Here is a 27558-nt window from a genome sequence, read left to right as displayed (position 1 = left end):
CTTGAGAACTTTTGAATATAAAGACATCTGTGAATTCATCTTTGAAATTTATTATTTTATAGGCTAAACAGTTTCAGTTCTCTCATTTGTCATTGAAATGGATTCCAGATATGTCTTGGTTCCTTTGTCTGGATACATTGTTTTGACAGTGTCCATTTTACAACACAGCATTCAGAAATAAACAGTGTCCAGTGACCTACATTTGGCCTGAATAATACATTGAGTTCTGTTCTGGAGAGTTTAATCTAGATTTTTGGTTTATTTCTTTTTTTAACTTCAGATTAACATATACTTGAAATATGTGTTCATGAATAACTTCTGATCATCTGTCTATCAAATTGTTTACCAATGTCATTGTACAAACTAAAAGAAAGATTTCTATCACATGAGAAGTGTTGGATAAATAAAAGACACAAAGGCTGTTTGTAGGTCATAAACATTGTACAAATATTATTTGTTAGAAATAAGATCCTCCTGTTTTTAACAAGTCGGTTCTGAAATCATTGTTGAAATACCTTTGCATCCATAGAATCTAATTCTGTGTTATTTTACTTAGGCAAATTAACCAAATATCTTTCAATTAACCAAATGACTCTTCCTGATGTTTTTTCTTTTTCTTGAAATGAATTAACAAATTAACCTACTTTTTGGTAAATTGATTAGATAAATATACCACTCAGCACCCCAGTGGATACAAGGAAATCTTGGAACACTGTTTTTCACCAAGGAGTCTCAAGAAGGCAGGGTGACAAGGAGTTGGGCTGTGGATTTGCCTTTGCTGCTTCATTGAAGTATTCTTACCAAAAGGAATTGATCTGGAGAGAGAGAGCTCTCCATCCTGAGAGGCTAGAGAAGAGTGGTGATTATTGGTGTATGTCACAAATGCATGATTTCTTTTTTTCTTTTGCAGCACTAGGGTTGAACCCAATGGTGCTCTACTACTGAACTACATCCTCAACCTGTTTTTTTCTTTTTCTTTTTAAAATTTTGATACAGGGTCTCACTAAGTTACTCAAGCTTGTTGTAAACTTGCAATCTTACTGTCTCAGCTTCTGAAGTTGCTGGGATTACAGGTGTTTACCTCCCTGCCTAATGCAGATGTGTGATCTTAAGTGTTTAAATATTTGCATTAGGGTTACACAATGGACTTGCATTAGAATTCTTGGTTTCCTTAGTGAAGGCATAGTGAAGCAAAGGGGAAAGGCATGTTCTGAAGGAATGTGAAGAAGAGAAAAGAGGGAAAAACAGCATTGAGTAAGTGTAGAGAATCCTAGGAAGGTTTGATGGAGATGAACAGCTAAGCACAGGAACACTAAGAAGGTGTTTATAACTGAGGAAAAAAATTAAAGGACTTGTTTTTGATGTAGCACCAGGGGACTGCAAAGCCCAGAACTTCAACACAGAGATTTCAACCCCCAAATTAAGAAATCAGATGGATTTGCAACCAAGAAGAACAAATCTTGATGCTCCTTAAGTGAAAGGAAGATGAAGCTCTGTCTTGAACTGGAGTGAGGAGAATAAGGGGAGCATAATTATAAATGGCATCAGTCAGAGTGGGCTTTTTACAGTCTCACATTGTAAGTGTGGAGTTAGGAGATACCACAGGTTAATTCATTGCCTCAGTGATGTGTTCAAGGGCCCAGGCCAGCCCTTCCCATTCTGCTGTCCTTTCAGCCTTATCCTACTAGCTTTTTTCTTGAGGCTTATTCCTTAGTGTCAGGGTGTTTTCTGTGGTTTCAGATATCACTTCTTCATTTCAACTGCAGAGTTATAGGAAGGTATAAAAAGCGGGCTTAGTCCATTCCCTTCTTTCTTATTGGGGTTGAACTTCTTTTCCAGAAATCCCTATATACTTTCCTGATGTATCAGTCATAGTTCCACTTTTAAATTTACTGGAAAATGCAGCTAGCATAATCAAGATATCTTTTTGGACAGAGGAGAGGAGCTTACCTTTTCTGAGCACATGATTGCCTACTCTCTGTCTCAATCAGGAAGGAAAAATAAGAGAGGAAGCTGTTGAATGGTACTCAATAATAACTGCCATAAGTGATAACCACAGCTGAGATCTCATTCAACAAAAATATTCCTTTTGTTTTTGCTTTTGTCAAAGACCTGTGATAAAGGAATAAATACTGTATAGCAAATCATGGAAAGAGTTTGTTTATTTATGTTTTAATCTTTGTCTCTGTTGCATTTGTGTGATACTGAACTTGTCTTTTTAAACACTTTGTAGGGTATCCTGGAATTTTGAGTTTATGTTGCTATGAATTCTGATCCTTGAGAACTACACAGAAATTAACTTCACTGACCATTTTTTATATATTGTGATTTTTATTGGGTTGAAGAAAGGCTTTATTTTGTGCCGATAATGTATTCTGCCAGAAGTACTGCCAGAAGTTTTATAGTGTCTAACACATTTGGTGAGATACAAAACAGAAATTTCAAATCTACGATTTCTTACTATAACATAATTTGATTATAATGCCGCAGTGAAGAAGCATTGGGTTGGAAGATAGGAAGCCTGGAATGTACTGCTGGCTCCTCAGCAAATTAACTTGTGGACTTCCTTCAGTTATTTTATTTCTGCACAGCTCAAATGCATCATCTCTTCCCTTGAAGAAGTTTTATTAGATCCATATTTCCTAGACTGTGTTCCGTGTAAGAGGAACTTTCTGAGAAAGGTTTATTGATGTATGTGAACTGAAAATTTTGGTCAAATAAGTTTGGAAAATAGTAGGTTAAATCAAATTAATCACATTTATTCACTGCAGAATTCTCAGAGCCTTTACTGTACAAATATGCTCTGTGGATCTCCAAGGGATAAAGTGAGTGCATGGGATTTTCTAACCCATTTGGATCAGGAACTCTGTTTTGTTTGTTTGGTTTTGACTTTTAGAAAAATCATAAAGCATTTTTTTCTGTGGAGCACAGTTTGTAAAAACATTGACTCAGGAGTGGTTAACTCTGTAATTATGCAGAAGGAATTTTTTTTCTAATCTCAGAGTTTTTTTTTTTTTCCTGGGGTAACAGAAAGGGATAGCCTTAACCATGCCAGTTATGGAAGGCATATTGAAAGAGAACTAGGTAGAATCTGTAAGGTAGATGGAATTTTCATAGCTGAAGCTGAGTGGAGAAATTTATCAGTAAAAGGAACAGCATGGATAAAGACATGAACAGTGGACTTGGGTATACCAACATTATCTTCATTTTTAATTTCAACTTTTTCTGGCCTCACTGTGCAGAAATGGGTTGAGAAGGGAACATAACAGAGTGAATGAACTCCATTGTATAATAATGCATAATCATTTGAGAGCTTTAGGGCCATGTTTCTCTGTGGCCTATTGGAATAAGGGACACTCAGACCATTCTTGTGCATGTGTGTGTGTGTGTGCGTGCATGCCATATGTGTTCATTTGTATGCATGTGTGTATGTTTATTCATTTGTAAGCAGTTAATTTAGATGTGAGATGTTATTTATTCTCCAGTTCACTTTTTGTTCTGTGCTCCTTTTTGCTTCAAACCTTGAGATTTCTTGGTTATCTTGAAAGGAGATGTAGAAATCATGTAGAAGAGGAGGTAAGAAGGCAACATGAACATTGTAGTCTTCCTGCTCTTCATTATCTTACCACCTGGTAAGTTTGCTCCTATAACGTTTGAATTCTGGACCCAGGATTTTTAAAAGTGGGGACACATAATAGAAAACTTTAGAGTCCAGAAAACCCCCATGTATTCTCAAAACTGCTTAGAATCCGTGAAAGTTATCATAGCATCAGGGAAATTGAAATTTCACATGATTCATGCCCTAGGATTTTTTTTCCTCAGCTTTTATGTCCATTGAATCGTTTCCTGGCTTGTTTGAGTTCTCATCCAACCCAGGAGGTTCCTATCAGAGCTGCCTAAGCAGACTGCGTAATATGGAAGATTTATGATGTTCTACTGACGGAGTTGCGGATTTCTTTATTAAACACCGAGAACAAAAGGGAAACGAGGGAAAAGCATAGATCATAATCAATGCTGAATGAAATCTGTGCACTGGGCCTGTGAAAGCCCCAAGACATATTGCTTCCAGCAAATGTGTATGTGGATTTGCTGGCTACCTTCTTTGGGGTTTTCTGTTTTTTTCCCCTTTGACTTCCCCAATTGTTGAATGGTGGTTCTGTGCCAGGCACTGAGTATATAGCAGTGAACAAAACAAACAAAAATTCCTACCTTTATGGAAATTATGTTTCCAAAGAGGGAGACATACATAAATATACATGGACACTCATCTCTATGTATGCACACACATATGCATAGGTATGATTCTACTCTAGATATCTACTGTATATATATATATATATATATATATATATATATATATATAGCTACTTAATATACATATATACATAATGCATGCATGAATAGAATACATACACATATAATATTCATGTGAATTAGGGTTAAAGCACAAGAGAAAAAATGAAAAGTTGTTGAAAGGGGGAGTGTTTAATTTTAAATGAGGATCAGAGGAAGGCCTTATTAAGAAGGTAACTAAGGACTTAAAGGCATCCAGGGAATTGCAGATGCAGAGACCTTGAGGAGTTTGATGAGCAGAAGGAAGCCAGTGTCCTTAAGGTACAAAGAACAGAAAAAAGGAGATAGAAGGGTGAGATAGCATGGAGTTCCTTTGTGTAGGATTTTGTAAGTCATAATAAGTTTGGCTTCTTCTTCATGTAATATGGAAAGCCACTGGAAGGTTTTGAGGAGAGGCATTGCATCATCTGACTTGAGGTTTTATTTTTTGTTTGTTTGTTTGTTTTGTTTTGTTTCAGTAGTGGGTATTGAATCCAGGAGCATTCTCTGAGCTATACCTACAAACTTTTAAAAATTTTTATTTTGAGATAGGATCTTGCCAAATTGCCCAGGCTGGCCTCAAATTTGCCATCCTTCTACTTCAGCTGGGATTACAGGAGTGCATCACTATGCTTGGCCTGACTTATGTTTTAACAGAAATATTTGACTTTTGTGGTGAAATTCATTGAACCAGCAAGGACAAAAGCAGGGAGACAAATTCACAAGCCACCTGGGAATTGGAGAGTGTATTTTCAGTTTCTTCCAGTAGCTCTTTTTGACCAGACCTGAATTTCTGATTCTCGCTAGCATATACCCCATATCTAGTTCATGGAATTCCTCCTTCATTTTGCCTCAGTAAGCACAGTAGATGCACCATCAACTTCTCCTTTTCTCTGGCTGCCAAAGCTGCAAGGCAGTCCTTGCTTTTTGGAGTTCCCAGGCAGGAGTCAGACCCCAGTTCACACAGCTCCAGTCTAACAGAAGGAGATTAATGATCCATTCTCTGAGTGCTCTTTGTGGTCTGATTTCTCATGACTGGGGTCAAGAATGAAGCACTTGCTTTTCCCTTTCCAAGGGAGAGAGACTTATGGAACAACAAGAATTTTCTCCACAGAAATTCTCTTCCAAAATTGTGCAGATAATATCCTTGAAGTTCTTCTCCTTAGACTGTTTTTGTATATGTCTCCCACACTTCATTCTTGGAGGAAAAAAGTTAGGAGAAAGCTCAGAATTCTCTAAGAAAGTCTTTTTCTCCAAGCCCTACTAGTCCCCCATTTTTTATGTCCTAGATGCAAGTGAGGTGTTCTGTGATCATTGTTTTCAACAGTGACACCTTTGAAAATTTGTGTCTTAGTCTGGCACCTCACCCTGCAGTGTCATAGCTATTATATTCTGATGCCTTGGTTGCAACATCATGTTACAGAGGGAAGGGCTTTTTGCTAATTGATAAATTGTGTATTTCTTTCTTGCTAATGGATATCAATAAATAAACAATGGGTTTGGCAGGGAGCAAAAAGAAAACTCAGGATGTCTTATATCATTATGTTTTGGCATGGTGATTCACATGAGGTAAATACTTAATAATATTTGATGAAAGAATGATTAAATTTTGTGGTTTCAATGGAAACTGCAAAGTGAATTCACATTAGTAAAGCATTTCACAGTCAGAATTAAGTCCATCCTTCACAAAGGAAGAGGCATGTGAGACTTCAGGTCCAATATTAGGACTGGACTGGAGTATTTTAGAAATGATGATGACAAATACTGGGACATTGTTTTAGTGTGTTCTGGTACGGGGTTCACACTGAGACTCTGCAGTGTTTTTATCAATTAATATCTATCAAGGAAATACTGTGTGCCAAGCCTTGAGCTGGAAGAAAAAGTATATAAATGTGAAAGATTATCTGACAGTATAGGAATGATTGTGAGGCAGTTCACAGTGAATTGCCAGCCAGTGAGATTTCTAAACAATGAGTTCTGTGAGAACAGAAGAAGAAGTGTTTGCTGTGGGATGGAGAAGCTTGTGAAGGCTTTTTGGAGGACTAGAGAGTTTGGCGCTATCCTAAGACTCTATCTTATCAAGTTTTGCATCAATGTAACATATTTCCCATGAGTGTGAAAAATACAAAGCACTTAATCAATCTGTCTACCCTTTGTCACCTTTTTTTTTCAAATCGAGAAATAGAATACTTAATTACCTCTCAAATAAGTGTACACACACTTTAATGAATAAACAGAAGAAAGCCACACGTATAATCATAACTATGCAAGAGAACTTGGACAGTGCTCTAGAAACTCCTTCTCCCAAGCACTACCCCTCCCCCCTACCGTCAGGTAATCACTGCCCTGCACAGTTTTCTTTCCTTGCTTTCCCTTTTAGTTTTGTGGTCTATGTAGTAAAAGCCGAGGCGTTCAAGTCTCATCTACAATAGAACCTTTCTGTGTGATAGAATGTGCAGCTTTTCTGGATAAGACTAACATTTTCCCCCTTGTCAGTCCTCTTGGGGATTGAACCCAGAGGTGATCTACCACTCAGCTACACATACAGTCCTTTAAATTTTTTTTTTTTTTCATTTTGAAATAAGGTCTCTTGCTAAAGTTGACAAGGCTGGTCTTGAACTTGTGACCCTCAGTTCCTGAGATTACAGACATACACCACAGTACCCAGCAAGACTAACATTCCCAAGAAAGTGCCTGAACTATTTTTTTTTTATGAATTTGAGTGAAATTAAGTTTTTTTCTGAATGTTAATTACTTATCCATCAATTTGGCTTTCAGTTGCGATAATTAGACTCATTCTTTGGATATCTAAACAAAAAATTGCTACCTAACGATTCTTTTTTCTTCTAAGTGTACCTTTGAGGAATAACTATTTAAATAGGTGTGTAGAGAGCTGGGGTTGTAGCTCAGTGGTAGAGTGCTTGCTTAGCCTGTGAGGCACAGGGTTTGATTCTCAACACCACATATAAATAAATAAAATAAAGATATGGACGACTAAAAAATATTTAAAAAATAAATAGGTCTATAGATATCTTTTCCTAAATGTGTAAAAGTATTTAAAAAAAGAAAGTCTGTTAACTACTTGTAAGTATTCTGAAAAGTTCATTTTAATGGTAGATGCCACTAAACAATGTGTTTTTTACCGATCATTTTTTAATGTTGAAATGGATTTGTATTATAGTTATCTTCTTAAAATCTTTTCTTCTTTTACTTAGTCGTTTGTTTGTAAGAGCCGACTATCTTATTCTATATAGTTTTCTTCAACCACGTTTATTGCTGTGTAATTTTTTGTATTTCCTATAATATACTTTAACAAATTATTTATTTATTTATTTTATTCTAATTAGGTATATATGACAGCACAATGCACTTTGATTCATTGTACACAATTGCAGCACAACTTTTCCTTTCTCTGGTTGTACACAATGTAGCGTCCCACCACATGTGTAGACAAACATGTAACTAGGGTAATGATGTCCATTTCATTTCACCATCTTTCTTGCCCCTATACCCCCTCCTCTACCCTCCACCGCCTTGCCCAATCAAAGTTATTGTTGTGTAATATTATATTGAAAGTATATACCAAAATTTATCCATTCTATTGTTGATGGACACTGTTGTTTCAAGAATTTCAATTTTAGACTGTTAAAGGACACCATAGTTAGAAACACTTGTATATGGTAACAATGCAAATATGAAAGAATTTCTCTAGGGAATGGACACAGGGGTAGTCTTGATAGATAGGACGTGCAAACATGCAATCTTCTTTTTTCCTTAATTTTTTTTTAGTTGTAGATGGATAAAATATCTTTATTTTTATTTGTTTACTTTTATGTGGTGCTGAGCATCGAACCCAGGGCCTCACACGTGCAAGGCAAGCACTATACCACTGAGCCACAACCCCGGCCCCCAACCATGCAATCTTAGATCCTGCCCACTTGCTCTTCTAAAGTGTTTCTACCAATCTGTACCCCCAGCAAAAGAGTAGTAGTTTCCATTTTCTTCATTTCCTCACTTAACACATGATATTTTAACACTTTTCAATTTTAAAAAATGGCTTGGAGTAGAGTAGTATCTAGTTGTGGTTTTAACTTGTATTTGTTTCACTAGAAATGTGGATAAACATATTAACATGCATTTAGTAATCAATTGGATATCTTTTTTCATAATTTTTCTGTTTAGTTTCTCTCACATTTTTTTCTCTATTCTGATGAGCAGTGTGTCTTTTTACTGATTTGGAGTTCCCCTGTTGCTAATATCTTCTCCCATTTTGTACCTATTTTGCTATCCTTTTTCCAATACCATAAAAAATTATTAATCTTTTCTTTGATGGCATATGGTGTTTTTGTGTCTGTATACACACATACAAACTCATTTAATTTTAGAATCTTTTTATACTTTGACATCAGGAACAAATTCACGTTATTTTCTAAAAGCCCAATTGTTTTTCCTTTTACTTTCTGATTCATAATACAAATAGGATTGATTTAATGTATGATTTGAGCATAACTTTAATATAGTCTTAGCAGTTTTCTTATGTTTCTTGATTATATGACATTTTTTATCCTTTATTTTTAGTCTCTTTATAATAATTCATGTTTTTAAAGTATATCTTCTTGAAGAACAGCATATATTCAAATCTTGTTTAGCCATTCAGATAGTCTCTGTCTTCTAATCAAGGGTTTATCCATTTTTATATAATGTAGTTTAATCGATACACTTAGATTTGTGTTTATGATTTTTCTGTTTGTTTTCTATTTTTCTCATCTATGTCTTTTTCTGCTTTCTGGAATTCATTTCAGTTAATTGGATGTTTTTTGGGTTTTGTTTGTTTATTTGTTTTTGTTTTTATTTGGCTTTGCTTAGTATTCTTTTTAAGGTTCATAATATACATCTCTGACTTAAACCAAGTATACTTAAATTCAACACTGTACTGTTACATTAAGTGTAAGAATTTTGCAACAGTATAGCTGTTCTGTTGTTTTTAATGAACTGCTTTTCTTTATTTTTTAATCCATTATTTTTTTATTTGTTTGTTTTAGTTGTACAGAACAGTAGAATGTATTTTGATATATTTATACAAGATTCACTGTGGTGTATTCATATATATACATAGGAAAGTTATGTCAGATTCATTCCACTGACATTACTATTACTATCTCCCCTCCCTTCCTTCTATTCCTTTTTGTCTAATCCACTGAACTTCTGTTCTTTCCCTCCCCTCCCCTATGTGTTAGCATCCACACATCAGAGAGAACATTTGACTTTTGATTTTTGTGGATTGGCTTATTGCACTTAGAATGACAGTCCCAGATGCATCCATTTATGGGCAAATGTCATAAAGTCATTCATTCTTCTTTATGGCTGAGTAATATTCCATGTGTAAAAAATGCAATTTCTTTATCCATTTGTTGTTAGACCATCTATGTTGTTTCTATAGCTTAGTTATTGTGAATTGAGCTGCTGTAAACATTGGTGTGGCTGTGTCACTGTAGCATGCTGATTTTAACTCCTTTGAATATATACTAAGGAGTGGGATAACTGGGTCAAATGGTGGATCCATTCCTATTTTTTTGAGCAATCTCCCTACTGCTTTCCAGAGTGGATGCACCAATTTGCAGTCCCACCAACAATGTATGACTGTACACTTTTCCCCACATCCCTTCCAGCATTTATCGTTACTTATATTCTTGATAAATGCCATTCTGATTGGAGAAAGATGAAATCTCTTAATAGAGATTTCATTTGCATTTCTGTAATTGCTAGCATTTTTTATATATTTGTTGACCATTCATATTTCTTCTTATGTGAAGTGTCTGTTCAGTTCTTTTGCCAGTTTATTGACTGGGTTATTATTATTATTATTATTTTGGTGTTAAGTTTTTGATTTTTTGTATAACCTGGATATTAATGCTCTATCTGAGGTACAGGTGACGAAGATTTTCTCCCATTCTGTAGACTTTTTCTTCATATTCTTCATTATTTCTCTTGTTGTGAAGAAGCTTTTTAGTTTGATATCCTCCCATTTATTGATTCTTGATTTTACTTCTTGTGCTTTAGGAGTCTTGTTGAGGAATTCGACTCCTAAGCCAACGTGATGGAGAATTGGGTCTGTTTTTTCTTCTAGTAGGTACAGGGTCTCTGGTCTAATACCTAGGTCTTTGATTCATCTTGAGTTGAGTTTTGTGCAGAGTGAGAGAGAGAGAGGTTCCATTTCATTTTTCTACATATAATTTTCCAGTTTTCCCAGTACCATTTGTTGAAGAAGCTATCTTTTCTCCAATGTATGTTTATGGCACCTTTGTCTACTATGAAATAACTATATTTATGTGGGTTGACTCTCTGTCTTCTCTTCTGTACCATTGGTATTCATGTCTGTTTTGGTGCTAGTACTATGCCATGTTTGTTACTATAGTTCTGTAGTATAGTTTGAGGTCTAGTGTTGTGATACCTCCTGCTTCACTCTTCTGGCCAAGGATTGCTTTGGCTATTCTGGGCCTCTTATTTTTCCAAATGAATTTAATCCCTTTTTTTCTATTTCTATGAAGAATGTCATTGGAACCTTAATAGAAATTTCATTAAATCTGTATAATGCTTTTGGTAGTATGGTCATTTTGACAACATTAATTCTGCCTATCCAAGAACATGGGTGATGGTTCCATCTTCTAAGGTTCTCTTCAATTTCTTTTGTTAGTGTTTTCATTGTAGAGGTATTTCTCTTCTTTTGTTATATTAATATATATATATATATATATATATATATATATATATATATATATATATATATAATCTATATGTTACAGATTCCCAAGTATTTTTTTCAGGCTATTGTGAAGGCATAACTGTCCTAATTTCTCTTTCAGTTGATTCATCACTGGGGTATAGGAATGCAGTTGATTTATGGGTGTTAATTTTGTATCTTGCCAATTTGATGAATTCATTTTTTAGTTCTAGAAGTTTTCTGGTTAAGGTTTTTGGATCTTCTAAATATAGCATCATGTCATGGACAAACAGAAAATTCAAGTTCTTTTCCTATTTGTATTCCTTTAATTTCCTTCTCCTGTCTAATTGCTCTGCCTAGAGTTTGAAGAAATATGTTGAATAGAAGTAGTGAAAGATGATGTCCCTGCCTTGTTATAGTTTTCAGGGGAAATGCTTTTAGTTTTTCTCTGTGTAGAATGATGTTGGCCTTGGGTTTAGCATATATAGCTTTTACAATGTTGAGGTATGTTCCTACTATCCCAAGTTTTTCTAGTGTTTTAAACATGAATCAATGCTATATTTTGTGAAGTGCTTTTTCTGTATCTATTGAGATAATCATGTGATTCTTATCTTTAAGTCTATTAACATGATGAATTACATTTATTAATTTCTATATACTGAACTAATCTTGTGTATCTTGGATGAAACCTACTTGATCATGGTGACTATCTTTTTAATGTGTTCTTGTATATTATTTACCAGTATATTTTTAAAGAATTTTTGTATCTATGTTCATGAGGGATGTTGGTCTGAAGTTTTCTTTCCTTGATATGTCTTTGTATGGATTTTTTAAAATCAGTGTTATACTAGCTCCATAGAATGAGTTTGGAAGGATTCCCTCCTTTTCTATTTCATGGGATAATTTGAGGAGGATTGGTAATTGTTTTTCTTTAAAGGTCTGAGAATCATTTCAGTCCTGGGATTTTCTTTGTTGGTAGGCTTTTGATGGCATCTTCAGCTTCATTACTTGAAACTGAGGTGTTTACATTTTCTATATCCTCTTACTTCAATTTGGGTACATCATATGTCTTTGGAAATTTGTTGATAACTTTATGATTTTCTAATTTATTTTAGTATAAATTTAACAAGCTGCTTTTCTGATTGATCACATTTCCTCTTGTTTTTGTTTTTGCTTATCTACTAATATTAAAATTGTATTTTGGATATGGTAGATGTCATCTTTAGATTCTGGATTCTCATTACTCTCTCTAAAGAATATTGATTTTTATTCTAGCATAAGTGCAGTTGATTCAGTTGCAATCAAAGTTCAAACTCCATTCTTTCTTGATGGATTGCAAATTGAACTGCTCACTTCTATCGGTTTTTATTTGTTCTTTGGTAACCTTGGAATCTGCTCTGAGCATGTGCAGTTTAGAGATTATCTAAGAATGTAGACAGAGTTTTCACATAGATTTTGAGGCCCCTGTTTCTAAACTCTTTTTTTCTAATTTTTTAGCTTGCATCACTGAGGCCAAAATACCTGACAAGAACAACTTAGAGGAGAAAAAGTTTATTTTGGCTTATGGTTTCAGAGGTTCAGTTCATAGTGAGTGAGTCCACTGCACTGGGTTCAAGGTGAAATCAAACATCCTGAGGGAAGGGTATGTTGGAGAAGCACTGCTCACCACATGGTGGCTAGGAAGCAGAGAGAGGAAAGAGGGGAACACAGTACAACATACCCCTCACCTCATGGTGGCCAGGAAGCAGAGAGAGGAAAGAGGGGAACACAGTACAACATACCCCTGAGGGAAGGGTATGTTGGAGGAGCACTGCTCCTCCAGGAAATAGGAAACCTTCCAGGTCATGCTTTCAGTGACCCACCTCCTTCAGCCATGCCCCAGATGCCTACAGTTACCACCTATCAGTCCATTCAACTAGGATGGGTTGATTATGTTATAGCTTGCATAATCCAATTACTTCACTGCTAAACTTTCCTGTACTAACACTGGAGATTTTGGACGACACTTCATATCCAAAACTTGGGGAAAACCATATTCCAAACCATAACTTCTGGTACCCTCAAAATTTGTCATCTTAAACTTTGCCAGTCTGTCTTTATATTTCTGTGTGATTTCTAATTGTGCCCTCACACAAAAAGTCATAAAAATAAAAGTTTTATCTAGTGTTTCCTTGTTTCAAAGGTTTTTCTTTCCTATATAGTTTTTTTTACCTGATATATCACTATCCAATTGGCTTCAAATAATTATTTTAAATGTTTTTCTGGTGTTTATACTTATTTTTAATCAGGATATGAGTCTGAAACAAGCTAATGCATATTATAAGATTCTAGTTCACTGATCCACTTTGATTTCACCTTCATTCTTTTTGATTCTCAGATTTTAAATAATTCTCAAATGATTTGTCTATGTTTGGTGTTTCTAACATGGTGTTATAGGGTACACACAGACAGTAAAATGGTTACTAGAGGGAAACAAAGTATCTCATTGTACGTACAATACTCCCTCCTTATCTGTGGGAATGTGTTCCAAAATCCCCCAATGAATGCCTAACACCAAAAGTAGTACCTAATTTTATATAAAGCACTGTTATACCACAACAATTGATCTCATTATCTAGATGGCTACTAAGTAACTAATGGACAAGTAGAATATACAGTGTGAACACACTGGAAAAAGTGATGAGTTATATTCTGGGCAAGACAGAGCCTGATGATATGAGATTTCATCATGTTACTCAGAACAGTGTGTAATTTAAAACTTGGAATTATTTCTGGAATTTTTTCATTTAATATTTTTGGACTGCAGTTCAATGGAGTTGACAACTGAAACTGTGGAAAATAAAATCACAGATGAGGGGGACTCCTGTAGTTACTTTTCTTGTTGATAAGAACAGCTAAAATCTATTTGTTTAATAAAATTACTTTTTTTCATGTCCTTCATGAGATCTCTTGACTTATTCATTCTTCATATCTGCTACTTTGTATCATACCCACATCTCCACATTTCTACCTTCCTGCATCTCTGTGTGTTTTTCTTTTGCCTTTTTTTAAGTTCCACATATAAGTGAGATTACATAATGATTTTCTTACTGTGTCTGGCTTATTTATTTCACTTACTATTATTTCTTCCGCATCTATCCACATTGTAGCCAATGCCAGAATTTCCTCCATATTTAGGACTGAATAATATTACATTGTATGTACATATTTTAATAATATTACATTGTATATCATGCTCTACTTTATAATTTTTGATCAATCTTGGACCACAAAAATGACAGTGGTACCATAAAATAATAATAATAATAATAATAATAATAATAATAATAATAATAATATGATAATCAGAGTAATAACAAATAATAAGTATTAATTATTAAATATTATAATTATTATCATGTTATTTAAGACATGTGTGTGTTACATTTTCTTTAACCATTTGTCTATTGGTATATGCTTAAGTTGTTTTTATATGTAGGTTGTTTTAATAATGCTGTAATGATCATGGGAGTGCAGATCTCTTTAAAATGATTTTATCTCCTTTTGCTATAAACCTAGAAGAGAGATTTCTAGGTCATATGGTAGTTGCATTTTAAATTTATTTCAAGGTCCTCTATTTTGTCCATTAGTGTGTCTGATTTTATGTCAATACTATTTTAATTGGTTAATGTTAGTAATAGCAATCATACCATTTTGACTACCATAGCTTTTTCATAGAATTTTAAATTAGGAATTGTGATGTCTCCAACTTTGCTTTCTTTCTCACTGTGGCTTTGATGATTTGCATGTTTCGTAGTTCTTTATGACATTTTTAGATTTTTTTTATATTTGTGATGAATGTATTTGAGATTTTGATAGGGATTGTATTCTGTATTTGCTTTGAGTAGTGTGAATATTTTTAAAAACATTAGTGATTCTAATCCAAGAACATGGAAAATCTTTCCCTTTATTTGAGCATTTTTAAATTTTATTATTAATATTTTATATTTTCCAGTGTATAAATCTTTTATCTTGATTTAATTTATTTGTAAGTATTCTTTTTGGAGGGGATGCTATCATGCATGAATTGTTCTCTTGATTTCCTTTTCAGCTAGGTAATTGTGTATAGAAATACTACTGATTTTTTTATACTGATATTGTATCTTGTAACTTAACTGAAATCATTAATTAGCTATAACAGTTTTGTGAACTATTTGGAGTTTTCTACTCAGAGGATCATGTCATCTGGAAATAGAGATTTTTTGTTTCTTCCTTTCTAATTTGGATGTTCAGTTCTCTGATGAAGCTAAGAAAATTCGTGGATTTCACTTTGTTCAGCTGTTTTTCTTCCTGTATGGATGGGAATGATGACTTTAAGCTCCTTACATTGCTGGACTGAAAGCCAGAAATTTCTGAAATCTTTCAGTTTTCAAATGATTTAAAATTTTATTTTGTCTTATAGTCATTCCATTTCACTTATTTTGGAGAGACCCAGAAATTTAGAAACCTAGTCATACAGTAGCAAAACTGATTTTAGAACTGAAATTTGAACTTGTCCACTGTTATTTATCCTAACAAAGTGAGTACAGGTGATAATCTTGATTCTTTTCACAATGAAATCTAGAACAATTTCATTGGAACAATAAGCATGAGGTTAAGTAGGAAGCAGAGAGTATGTTCTGGAAGAAAAAATTATCAAGAGGAAGACATTTGAAAGAGTGAGAAAATACTTAAAAATATGCTTTTATAAATCTTGAAACATAAATGGAAGTAGCATTTATTGAGTAGTAATTTCATGTAATTAATGCAACATTCTCAAAAATGTGCTAAGATTTCTTTGCCAAGAAGTCTTTTTTTTCCTTTTTTTTATGGAATTTGCCTTAAAAAAAATTCTTATCTCTTGAATTCTTCTTCATTCTGTTAGGTGCAGTATGAAGTTTTCCTTTAATGAGACAGTCTTTGTGAAGGTAGGATTGGAATCAGCCACATAATTTGTGGGGCCAGTGAAAAATAAAAATTATGGGGCCCTTAACTTAAAAGCTTACTAAGAATTCCAAGACAGAAACAGCAAAGCACTAAGGCAAGAGTAGGGTCCTTTTAAGCACCAGGGTCTCTGAGATTTTATAGGTCTTGCAGTAACTCAGTTTTGTGATCAGTTATTGGCTCACTTCTTTGTCATTTCTGAAACACAATTTAATTAAGTAGTTTCTAAGATTCTGTACAATGCCGAGTTCATTTGAGATTTCTCAAAAACAGAGTAGTACTTACTAATTTAGTACTCATTTGTAAGTATCCTCCATTCTCCTCCTCCCCCCCCAAAAAAAAAACTCCATGAAAACCATATGTATACACATTCAATGCCCAGATATTAGAACCTTTCACTTCTAGATGGTTTGAATGACTCTCTCTCTCTCTCTCTCTCTCTCTCTCTCTCTCTCTCTCTCTCTGTCTGTCTCTCTCTCTCTCTCTCCATTATATGTGTTCAGTGATAGATAAGAGATAGAGAAAGGCTTTAAGGTTTCTTTTCCCCACTTTGGGGAAAGTAAGAGGAAGAGCGAGACACTGAAATCTCTTAGAAAAACAAAAGAATGTTTTAAAGTGACAAATTCTTTGGCTAGAAGCCTCATCTTGTCCTGGAGAGCACACATTCTGCATGATTCTGACTATGCATTTTTATACAATTATTTGTCTTGATGTTGAATAAAAAAATGCCTTTACTATGGAAACTGCTTTGTTGTATCAGGCTTTGTTTAAGATAATGCAAAAGAACACATGCTTTTCGCAATGGTTTGTCAACCTCTTTAATACGGATAAAATGAAAACCAGAGCTACATCCTTCTTGTTAACTAGTGTTTTTAAAGCACCATAAAAATTGCAAAGGGTAAACTAAAGAGTTCCATAGGTCCATGAATTTACATAAAACATTCAAGACTGCTAATAACCCCTTTTCTTCTTAAACATTATAAATGACATTTTCATAAATCTTCCTGCCCCCCATTCTTTTTAAGATTTTTAAAATTTACTTATAGTAAAATTTGTGTGTGTGTGTGTGTGTGTGTGTGTGTAGTTCTGTTTCAGCAAATGCATAGAGTTGTGTAACTAAAAGATATAAAACAGTGCCATCATTCTTCTCTGTCCCTGTGCTCGCTCTCTGCTTTCACATGTCCTAGCAACCACAGACCTGTTCTGTATTCCTATAGTTATTTTCCAAAATGTCATTAAATATCATCACACAGTACATAGTTTTCTGATTCTGGCTTATTTCACTTAACAAAATGCACTTGAGATTCATCTATGCTATTGAATTGATAATTTGTTCCTTTTCATTGCTTAGTAATATTCAATTATACAGATATATCACAGCTTATTTATCCAGCACTGCCATGAAGAGACAACTGTTTTGAATTGTTTCCAGGTTTTGGAGATTCTATACTATAAGAATTCGTATACATGGGCATAGGATTTAATTTCATTTGGATGAATATCCAGAGATGAGAATGCTGACTCATATAGTGTGTATTTCAGTTCATAAGAAATGGTCAAATTATTCTCTAAAGTAGTTGTATCATTTTGCATACCCACTGGAAATGTTGTTTTCATTCCTTATTTCTGTCAAGAATTGATATTATTAGATTTTTTGTGGTAGATTTAGTAATAAGCAAATAATGATATACATTGAAGCTTTTATTTACATTTCCTTAATAATTAGTTATGGTGAACATCTCATATTCGTATTTGCTATACATAATTTATTTTTTTGTGAAACGTATGTTCAATTTCTGTTGTCATTTTTAAAAGTTGGGTTATTTTATTGTTGAGTCTTGCAACTTCTTTATATATTCTACATGTGTGGCTTTTTAATAAATATGATCTGAAGATATTGTCTGCCAGTCTGTTGCTTGTGTTTTTTTGTCTCTTGTGAAACAAAAATATTTCAATTTTGATGAAGTCCAATTTATCCAACTTTTAAAAATTAATTCTGCTTTTGGTTTTGTCTAAGAACTTGTTGCTTAACCTAAGGTCACAAAAGTTTTCTTTTATATTTTCTTTAGAAGTTAATAGTTTCATGTTTTACATTTAGTTATATGGTACATTTTGGGTTAATTTATGTATAAGAAATAAGATTTCCATCAACTTTTTTTGCATATAATGCCCTGTTGTTTTAGAACCATTTGTTGGAAAAATATGTATGCTTTTTCTATTGAGTTGCTTTTACATATTTGTCAAATTTTAATTGACCATATTTGTGTATATGTATTTCTGGGCTCTGAGTTCCATTAATCTGTTTTCCTCCTTTCAGAAATATTGCAATATGTTTACTTTAGTTTTATAATTTTTAAAATTAAATGATGTGAATTTTCCAACTTTGTTTTTTTAAAATTTTTTTTTACCTATTACAAATCCTTTGCTGCTATACCTAAATTTTAAAATCAGATTATCTAGGTTTTTAGAAAATTATTATGGTGTGTTGATTGTAGATACATTGAATCTATATTTTATTCTGGTAAAAAAAATGTCAGTTTATCAACAGTGAGTCTTTCAATCAATGAATATAGTATTTATATATGTATCTCCATTAATAGATCTTTTTACATCAGTGTTTTATGATCTTCAGCAAACAGATCCTGAACATGTTAGGGTATACTTAGTTTATACTTATACTTATGGAAATTTTTGGTACTGTTTTAATTTTATTTTCTGTGGCCTATTGCAAGTATATAGAAACACAGCTGATTTTCTTCATTGAACTTGTGTTCTGTGACATTGCTAAACTATTTCTCCACTTAGTTCTACCTTCACATTAAATGTACATGATAAATAAGTGGAGAAATTTTTTTAAAAAATGGAATTTCAGAGTCCCCATATAGGATATTCTTCAAGTTTTTGTACTAGTCCACACACCATCTTTTGTTTAGAAGTATTTTTGTTTACTTTTCAGAGTTTTAAATTGTTTTCTTTTTTGTGTTTTTTCCAAATTTTTGCTTTAATCAGTGAAAGATATCAGCTTTATTAGGCTTACATCTATGGTAACATCAGTCCTAAAGTATAAAATTAACACTTTATACTTTCAAGAAGTGTCTCCATTCCCATATTTAATGTAAAATATGTCAAGTATAGCATAAGCCCATGTCTTTGTTCATGGAGACAAAGATCATGTCTATCATCTTATTAAATCTGAAAAATAGCTTTTGTTGTTATTTTTGAGGTCTAAAGGATTAATGTAAGACATCCAACTCCACCAAGTACTTCCAGGGGGTTACCAGATTATTCTAACCTCTGAACATTTGATGTGTTTCTTGAAGCTGATTTGGACACTAGGGATGCTTCAATAGATCAGGATTCAGTCAAACATGACCTGTCACTGAGAATGTGGAGAATCAGTGGTTCAGTGCATATGTAACTCTCACTTATGGTTCATAAAATCTTATCACAACTGATAAGTAAGTTTCTGTAGTAGGGCACTCTTTGTGACTCAGAAGTTCTTTGAGGGTTGAGGCTTTATCTTATTTGTGTTTTATTTTACCTCGAGGACCTGGCATAGTACCTGAAACATTTCATGGTAGATGCTATACAAGTTACATCTTTTATCTTTAGCTCTCTTTCTCTAGTCTTTGGGATCTTCTCAGGGCAAAATTAATGTTATCTTGGGAAAAGAGGCTCTGCCTCTGCAGCTGAAGGAAATATTTTTCAAAGATGAGGAATGAAGGCAGGTAAATCTGCCAGATTCTGGGTGAAGTATTAGCAGGTCCTTTGGCTTCATACCACACTCACCATTTCATTTTATTTGTAATAAAAACTTATTATAAAAATAGGATCTAATTTATATCTGTTATGAACTCCTTCTGACTAATAGTATATGTCTATTTTTAATCAGTTATATAACTCAATGAGGAAGAAAGGATATTCTGTTAATTACCGAGGAGGTCCTATCTATCAGTAAGCACTTAGATATTTATTGAACTTAAAAATAAGAGCAGTAGTTAGAAAATTGAGAAAAAAGGAAGGATAGACAAAATCATCACAAGAAAAGAAAACTACAAATTAATATGTCTCATGAATATACATGTGAAAGTCCTCCACAAATTACTATTGTCAAATCCAATAATATATAAGAAATTACACATCATGATAAAGTGGGATGTTTTTCCAGGAATGCAAGGTTGACTTAACATAAAAATTAATTAATGTACTATACCATAGTATTAGAGTAAGGAAAAATACCATATGATTATCTCCATACATGTAGAATTTTTTTTTGTCAAAATGCAGTGCCTTTCATGTTAAAAATGCGCAACAAAATAGGAATAGATAGGAACATCCTTATTTTGATATAGGCACTTATGAAAAATGCACAGCTGACATTATCCTTAATATTGAAAAACTGAATGCATTTTCTCTAAAGAAACAAGACAAAAGTATTTGGTTTTGTTACTTCTATTTAACATTTTACTTAAGATTAATTAAGAAAGAATAAAAGACATCCTGATTGAAAACATAGAAGGAAAACTACTCAATTTGCAGATGAAATGTTCTTATAGAAACTCCCAAGGAATCCACTAAAAAGTTTTAAGAGCTAGAAAATGAGTTCAGCAAGAGTTCAGGGTACAAAAATCAATATACAAAATCAATTACATTTCTGTACCATAGCAGTGAAAAAAAATGTTAAACAAATCAAGAAAACATTTTTATTTCTAATTACAACACAAGGAATAAAATCATAGTTCATTTTAAAAAGTATGAAATTTTACTCTGTTAACTATAAAACATTATTGAAAGAAAAATTTGAAACCTAAATAAATGAAAAATTTAATTATAAGCTTTTAAAATCTACTTAAATTATAAATGAATATTCGTGGTTATAAAGACTTTATATTGTTAAGATGGTAATGTTCTTCAAATTGACTTACAGATTCAGAGCAATCCCTACCAAAAATCATATTCTCAGAAATTGATAATTATATCCAAATTCACATGGGATCCCAATAACCTAAACAGTTTGAAAACTAACAAAGTTGAAGAGTTGAAAATTCTTGATCTTAAGACTTAACCAAAAAGCTATAATAATTAAGATATGGTATTACCACTATAAAAATAGACATATAGGTTGATGAAATAGAGGCCAAAATGAACAATTACCTATTTATGGTCATTTATTTCTTTTCTTTCTTTCTTTGTTTTCTTTCTTTCTTTCTTTCTTTTTGTACTGGGGATTGAAGAGATGCTTAATCACTGAGTGATATCTTCAGTCCTTTTTAATTTTTCCATTTTTTTTTTTTTTAGTTTGAGACAGGGTCTTGCTAAGTGACTTAGGCCTCACTAAGTTGCTGAGCTTGGCCTCAAACTTGGCAGTCATCCTGCCTTAGCCTCCCAGAACTGTTATGATTTCAGGAATGCACCACTACAGCTGGCTATGGTCAATTGATTTTTGACAAGTATGCCAAAGCAATTCAGTGGTGGTGGGGGCATTCTTTTCAACAAATGGTGCTATGATAACTAGATATACATATGCAACAAAACAAAAATGGACCTCTACTTCTTACCATAAAAAATATTAATTCAGAATGGATAATAGATCTAAATATAAGAACTGTAAAGCATATTAAACACTTAGAAGAAAAAAATAGGAGTTTTGGAGTTAGGAAAAAGGAAGGAGATTGGAGATCAGAAGGGGAAAGAGGTAATAAGGAAGGTGGATATGATCAAAATACATTATATGCATGCATGAATATATCACAAGCCCATTATTTTTTAAATTAATATGTGCTAATTATAATATAAAATATATAGCATTCTTCATTAAGCAAAACCTACTTAGATATAACAAAATCATGAATAACAAAAGAAAAACAGATAAATTGAACTTTATCAAAATTAAAACCTTTTGTGCTTCAAAAGATACCTTCTAGCATGTGAAAAGACAACCCACAGAATGAGAGAAAATATTTGCAAAACATATATCTAATAAAAATTTGGATGTAGAATATATAGGGGATTCTTATACTTCAGTAATAAAGACAATTCAAATAAAAATGGGCAAAGGATATGAATAGACATTTCTCCAACAAAATACAGATACCAATAAGTTCATGAAAAATGGTTAACATGCTTAACCAGCATGAAAATGCAAATAGAAGCCCGGTATGGTAGCACAAGCTTGTAATCCCAGTGGCTCAAGAGGCTGAAGCAGGAGGATCACAGGTTCAAAGTCAGCCTCAGCAACTAAGCGAGGCCCTAAGCAACTGAGTAAGACCCTGTCTCTAAATAAAATATAAAAAGGGCTAGGAATAAGGCTCTGTAATTAGTTGCCCCTGAGTTCAATTCCTGGTACCAAAAAAAAAAAAAAAAAAAAAGGAAACAAAGAAAGAAAACGCAAACAGAAACTACAATACCCACCCACTAGTATGGTTATAATAAAAAGATAGATAAGTAACTGTTGACAAGAATCTAGAGAAATTAGAACTCATATATTGTTGGTGGGAATATACATTAGTATGTCACTTCATAAAATACCCTGGCAGTTCTGTAAATGTTAATGTAAACAAGAGGAATGAAAACATTTGTCCATATAGAAACTTGAATATGAATGTTTATTATTAGTATTACTTATAATACCTAAAAAATAACAACTCAAGATCCATCCATTGATGAATGTATCAGGTTTGGTATATCCATATAACAAAATATTACTTGGCAATAAGAAGTGGCATAATACTGCTAAGAACTACAACATGAATTGACCTTAAAAAAAAATCATGCTAAGTGAAAGAAGATGGTCACAAAACCACACATATGTATTATTGTGTTATTGTAAGTGTCTAGAACAGGCAACATATAGAGGTAAAAAGTAAATTCGTGGTTATATAGGGCTGAAGATTGTGGAAAAATGGCAGCTGATTAATGGCTATGAAGTTCTTTACATTTATTTTTGTTTTGAAGTGATGGAGTGTTCTAAAATTGATTGTGGTAATAGTTGCAAAATTCGGAAAATAGAATTTCCTGAAACAAATCATCAGATGACTTAAAACAAGAGGCTGAGCAATATTCCATTGTGTATATGTACCACAGTTCCTTTATTCAGTCATCTGTTGATGGGCATCTAGGTTGGTTCAATAGTTTAGCTGTTGGGTGAGTTGAGCTGCTATAAACATTGATGTGGCTGCATCACTAGAATATGCTGATTTTAAGTCCTTTGGGTATATGCTGACCAGTGGGATAACTGGGTGAAATGGTGGTTCCATTCCAAATTTTCTTAGGAATCTGCATACTGCTTTCTAGAGTATGAACCAATTTGCAGTCCCATCAGCAATATAGGAATGATAAGCAAAATAAGCCAGTCCCCCAAAACCAAAGGCCAAAAGTGTTCTCTGATATACAGATTCTAATTCACAATAATGGGAGGGGGGCTACAGAAGAATAGAGGTACTCTGGATTAGGCAGAGGGGAGTGAAGGAAGGGGAGAGGGTATAGCGGTCAGAAGGATAGTAGAATGAATCAGACATTAGTAACCCATGTGCATGTATGACTAAATGACCAGTTTGATCCTACATTATGTACAATCAGAAGAGTGAGAAGTTATACTCCATCTATGTATGGTGTGTCAGATGCATTCTACTGTCATGTATAACTAATTAGAACAAAAACTAACAAACAGAAAAAAAAAAAAAAAAACAGAGACTTACTCTTCCACAGTTTCAAAAACCAGAAAGCCCAAAATGAGTTTTACTGGGCTGAAATTTAAGGAGTTAGTGGGGCTGCACTCTCTTCAGAGGCTCTGGATAAAAATCTGTTCTTCTCTCATCCAACTTCTGGTGGGTGCTAGCACCCTTTGGCTTGTGGCTGTATCACTCCAAACTCTGCTTCCATGGTTACATTGCCTCATCTTGTGTGTGTCTCTTTCCTATATCTCCCTCTGCTTAAAAGGGTACATGTGACTAGGATAACCTGTCCATTTCAAAATCATTAACATAACTACATCTGCAAAGACCCTTTTTCCTTATTTTCAAAGAAAAATTTAGACAGATTTAATAAAGTTTATTTGAGCAAAGAACAATTAATAAATTGAACAATTAATGAATAATGAATCTCCTCAGGTCCAGAGGAGATTTAGAAAAAAATTCAGAGAGAGATTCAGACTCATTCTACACAGCAATGTGAGTGGTGAGTCTGAAGCAAAGTGGAAAACCACTTGATTGGCTAACAGCTCTGTGTTTGCCTTATGAGGCATTTGCCTCATTTGCATTTATTCTGGTCACTCTACTTCTTGTGACTAGCCGAAGTTTGTTTATAATTGGCTTAAGTTCAGTTGTTTGTTACAGGTTTTGGTTTGTTTACTACTAAATTAGGTTGTAATTTCTTATTGCAAGAACTGAAAACTCAGAAACAGCATCAGTCTAATGGCCTCATGCTTGTTTAACATTTACAAAGTAGCATTTGCAATTTTCAATGATAAGCACCTGATGTCTTTGAGGGTATCACTCAGCCTGCCACAAACCCCAAAGGCCTATATTTTTTTTTTTAAGTGTGTTCTTTACAAAAGATGTTTTTACAGGCTATATCTATCATAAGTTGTTTACATTTAGTAGTAAATTTGAGGGAAAAGGACCAAGTGACCTCTTTTTTTTTATTGGTTGTTCACAACATTACAAAGCTCTTGACATATCATATTTCATACATTAGATTGATGTGGGTTATGAACTCCCAATTTTTACCCCAAATGCAGATTGCAGAATCACATCGATTACACATCCACAATTTTACATAATGCCCTAATAGTAATTGTTGTATTCTGCTACCTTTCCTATCCCCTACTATCCCCCCTCCCCTCCCCTCCCAACTTCTCTCTCTACCCCATCTACTGTAATTCATTTCTCTCTTTGTTTATTTTCCCATTCCCCTCACAACCTCTTATATGTAATTTTGTTTAGCAATGAGGGTCTCCCTTCATTTCCATGCAATTTCCCTTTTCTCTCCCTTTCCCTCCCCAAGTGACCTCTTAATCTCATTAGTCTAACATCTGGAAACATTACTAGACTTCTTTCCTATATTTAATAACTAAGGCAGGAATTTAAGATATCACAATCGAATGAACTTTTCAAGTTTCAGGCTGTCCTAGGTTTTGTCTCAACTCTGTGGTCAACATAATGTGTATTTTTCACCAGCTGAGATGTTTCATTTTGGCTTGGTTCATCTAAGTAGATGCTGATATTTCCTAGAAACATTTTAGGGTCAGGAAACTTATTTTTTTCCCTTCATTTTATAAGTTCCTGTATAAACTGAGAATTGCTATAAACACAAGAGATCATTTTTTTGGACATGTTTTCCTCTGATAGTTCTCACTGTATTACCTAATCAAGAGTCCCCTGACGTGACTCTAGGCTTCAGGGAAAATAATGTCCCATAAACTTAAAAAATGGTATGAGGATGTACACTTTAAAATATAACTTCTAAGAGTTCAAATGAAGTGAAGTTCATGTAAACTGTTAGTTTTAAATTTTAGTTAACTATTTAGAGAAGAAATCTGAGACTCATGATATGAAGGCTATGAGCTGATTTTTGAGACTTTTTTCACTGAAGTAAAAGTTTTTCCTCAGGTGAATACTTGAAGACAGTGCAGTTATTATTATACATCACTATGCAAACACATTTTCAGTGTTTGACTTCAGATTCAGCTTCTGAATAATTGAGCTCTTATTACTTTATAGTCATCCCTAATATTTGCCCACAATTGGTATCACCAAACCTTCTTATCTACTTCACTTGGCATCCTTTACTCAGAGTGATTTAGGGTTATTATGACAATATAATGAGAATAGGTCTATGGGCATCAAAGTTGAAGAGTCAAACAGAACAATGCACATTTGTATGCATAGGTTTGGGTGTACGTTTGATAAAATTAAATAAATCACATATCTTATTATCATACTTTATATACTGCAAATGAAAGGACAGAATCTTTTGTTTTTGGTATACTTTGCCTATCTTCAGCCAAGACAAATAGTTTTCTGCATATTCATCATTTATTGGGACTTATAAAGGGTTTCATGAAAGAAAAAGAAACAGACTGATTTAACAGGGACTTACGTAGGTAGAAGCAGACAAAATTTATATAGTATGTCATGGAGCAATATGTGTTTGGAGAAAAATCAGATCAGAGAGAAATAGCATTGGGGTGGAAAAACTATTTGGATCAGCTGGTCAGGAAAGACTTACATGATAAAGTGAAGTTTGAGCAGAGATTTGAAGAAGTAAGGAAACTAGCTCTGTGAATATGCATGAGAGTGGCCCTGGTGGGAGAAGAGAATTCCCCAGGGGAAACAGCAGGTTCAAAGAAGCATGCTTGGCTGACATCATAAACTATTGAGAGCAAATGTCACCTCTCAAGAGGACACTCAGGACAATTTAAGAACTAAGTACAAATATACAAAGGAGGAAAAAAACTGTTTTATCCTGGAGCAAAATATCCTCTATTGATGAAAGCAAAACAAACCCATTCTTTTTTTCCCTTTGTGTCTTCTGCTCTCCATCCTTTCCTGAGAGTTTGTACTTACATGCTCATCCTTTTAGTTTTTCTGGTCTCAAACTATTTTAATAGAATACATCTAATCATGTCATTCTTGATACATGCTGATGCACTTAAGATGAGCCATTCTGATTTAGTCATTGTGTGACTCAGCTTCTACTAGGGCATTAGAGTCAAAGCACACTGTTAAGGGAGAGGTAGGCTTAGGTAGAAAAGGCAAAGGTATTTTTTGAGCAGTACATTTCATCTGAGGTATCTTTCCTGAATTATCTGTGTTTCTATCTCAATCTTTATTTTTTCCATTCACTTCTAAATAATTGCTTTCTGTTCGGACTAGAGGGCTTCTTTAAAGGATGTTTTCTCCAATGTTCTTAAATAGCAAAATGAAGACTCTTGTATAGCCACAAGGAAGAACTTTCTCAAAATGAGGTCTGAATTTTATAAAAGAAGAGTTGGGACATAGTTGTAGAAATTAGAATTTGAAGGAACAGCAGAACTTCCTTTGAGTTCAGTATCCTCATTTTTCTCTTGGTGACATGTAGGCCCTGAAAGGCTAGGTAGAATGAGTATGATACACATGCTGAGTGTTTTTTGTATGGCAGGCATTGTGTTGTACATGTCCATGTATATCATTGCACTGTATCAGCTCTGCGGTCTTTTGAAGTATTGTCAGGGATTTGTGTTAACTCTTTTATGTTGGCCCTCAAGGTCTTCTTTCCACATTGAGGTCCCCTTGCTATGATTACAGCATTAGCTTTAACTCTCTGTGATCAGGTGACCTCTTCCTATCCTTCATCAGAATTCGGGCTGGGAACAGAAAGCCTGGAGGAAGACAGTCATAGCTTCCTGTCTGGGGAGTTCTAGAATACTCCACCATTATTTATCAGTGTCCCTCACCCTGCCAGCATCTTTGTTAACAGCAACTTTAATAAATTATTCTCGTTTACCTTATTTGGGGATTTTATTTCATTCATGCTGAGACTATAATGGATTAAAATTTACTTTC

The sequence above is a fragment of the Spermophilus citellus genome (assembly GCF_964194105.1).
Source record: "Spermophilus citellus genome assembly, chromosome: 1".
Taxonomy (NCBI): Eukaryota; Metazoa; Chordata; class Mammalia; order Rodentia; family Sciuridae; genus Spermophilus; species Spermophilus citellus.
The sequence above is the reverse complement of the archived record's forward strand: the minus strand, read 5'-3'. Positions refer to the sequence as shown.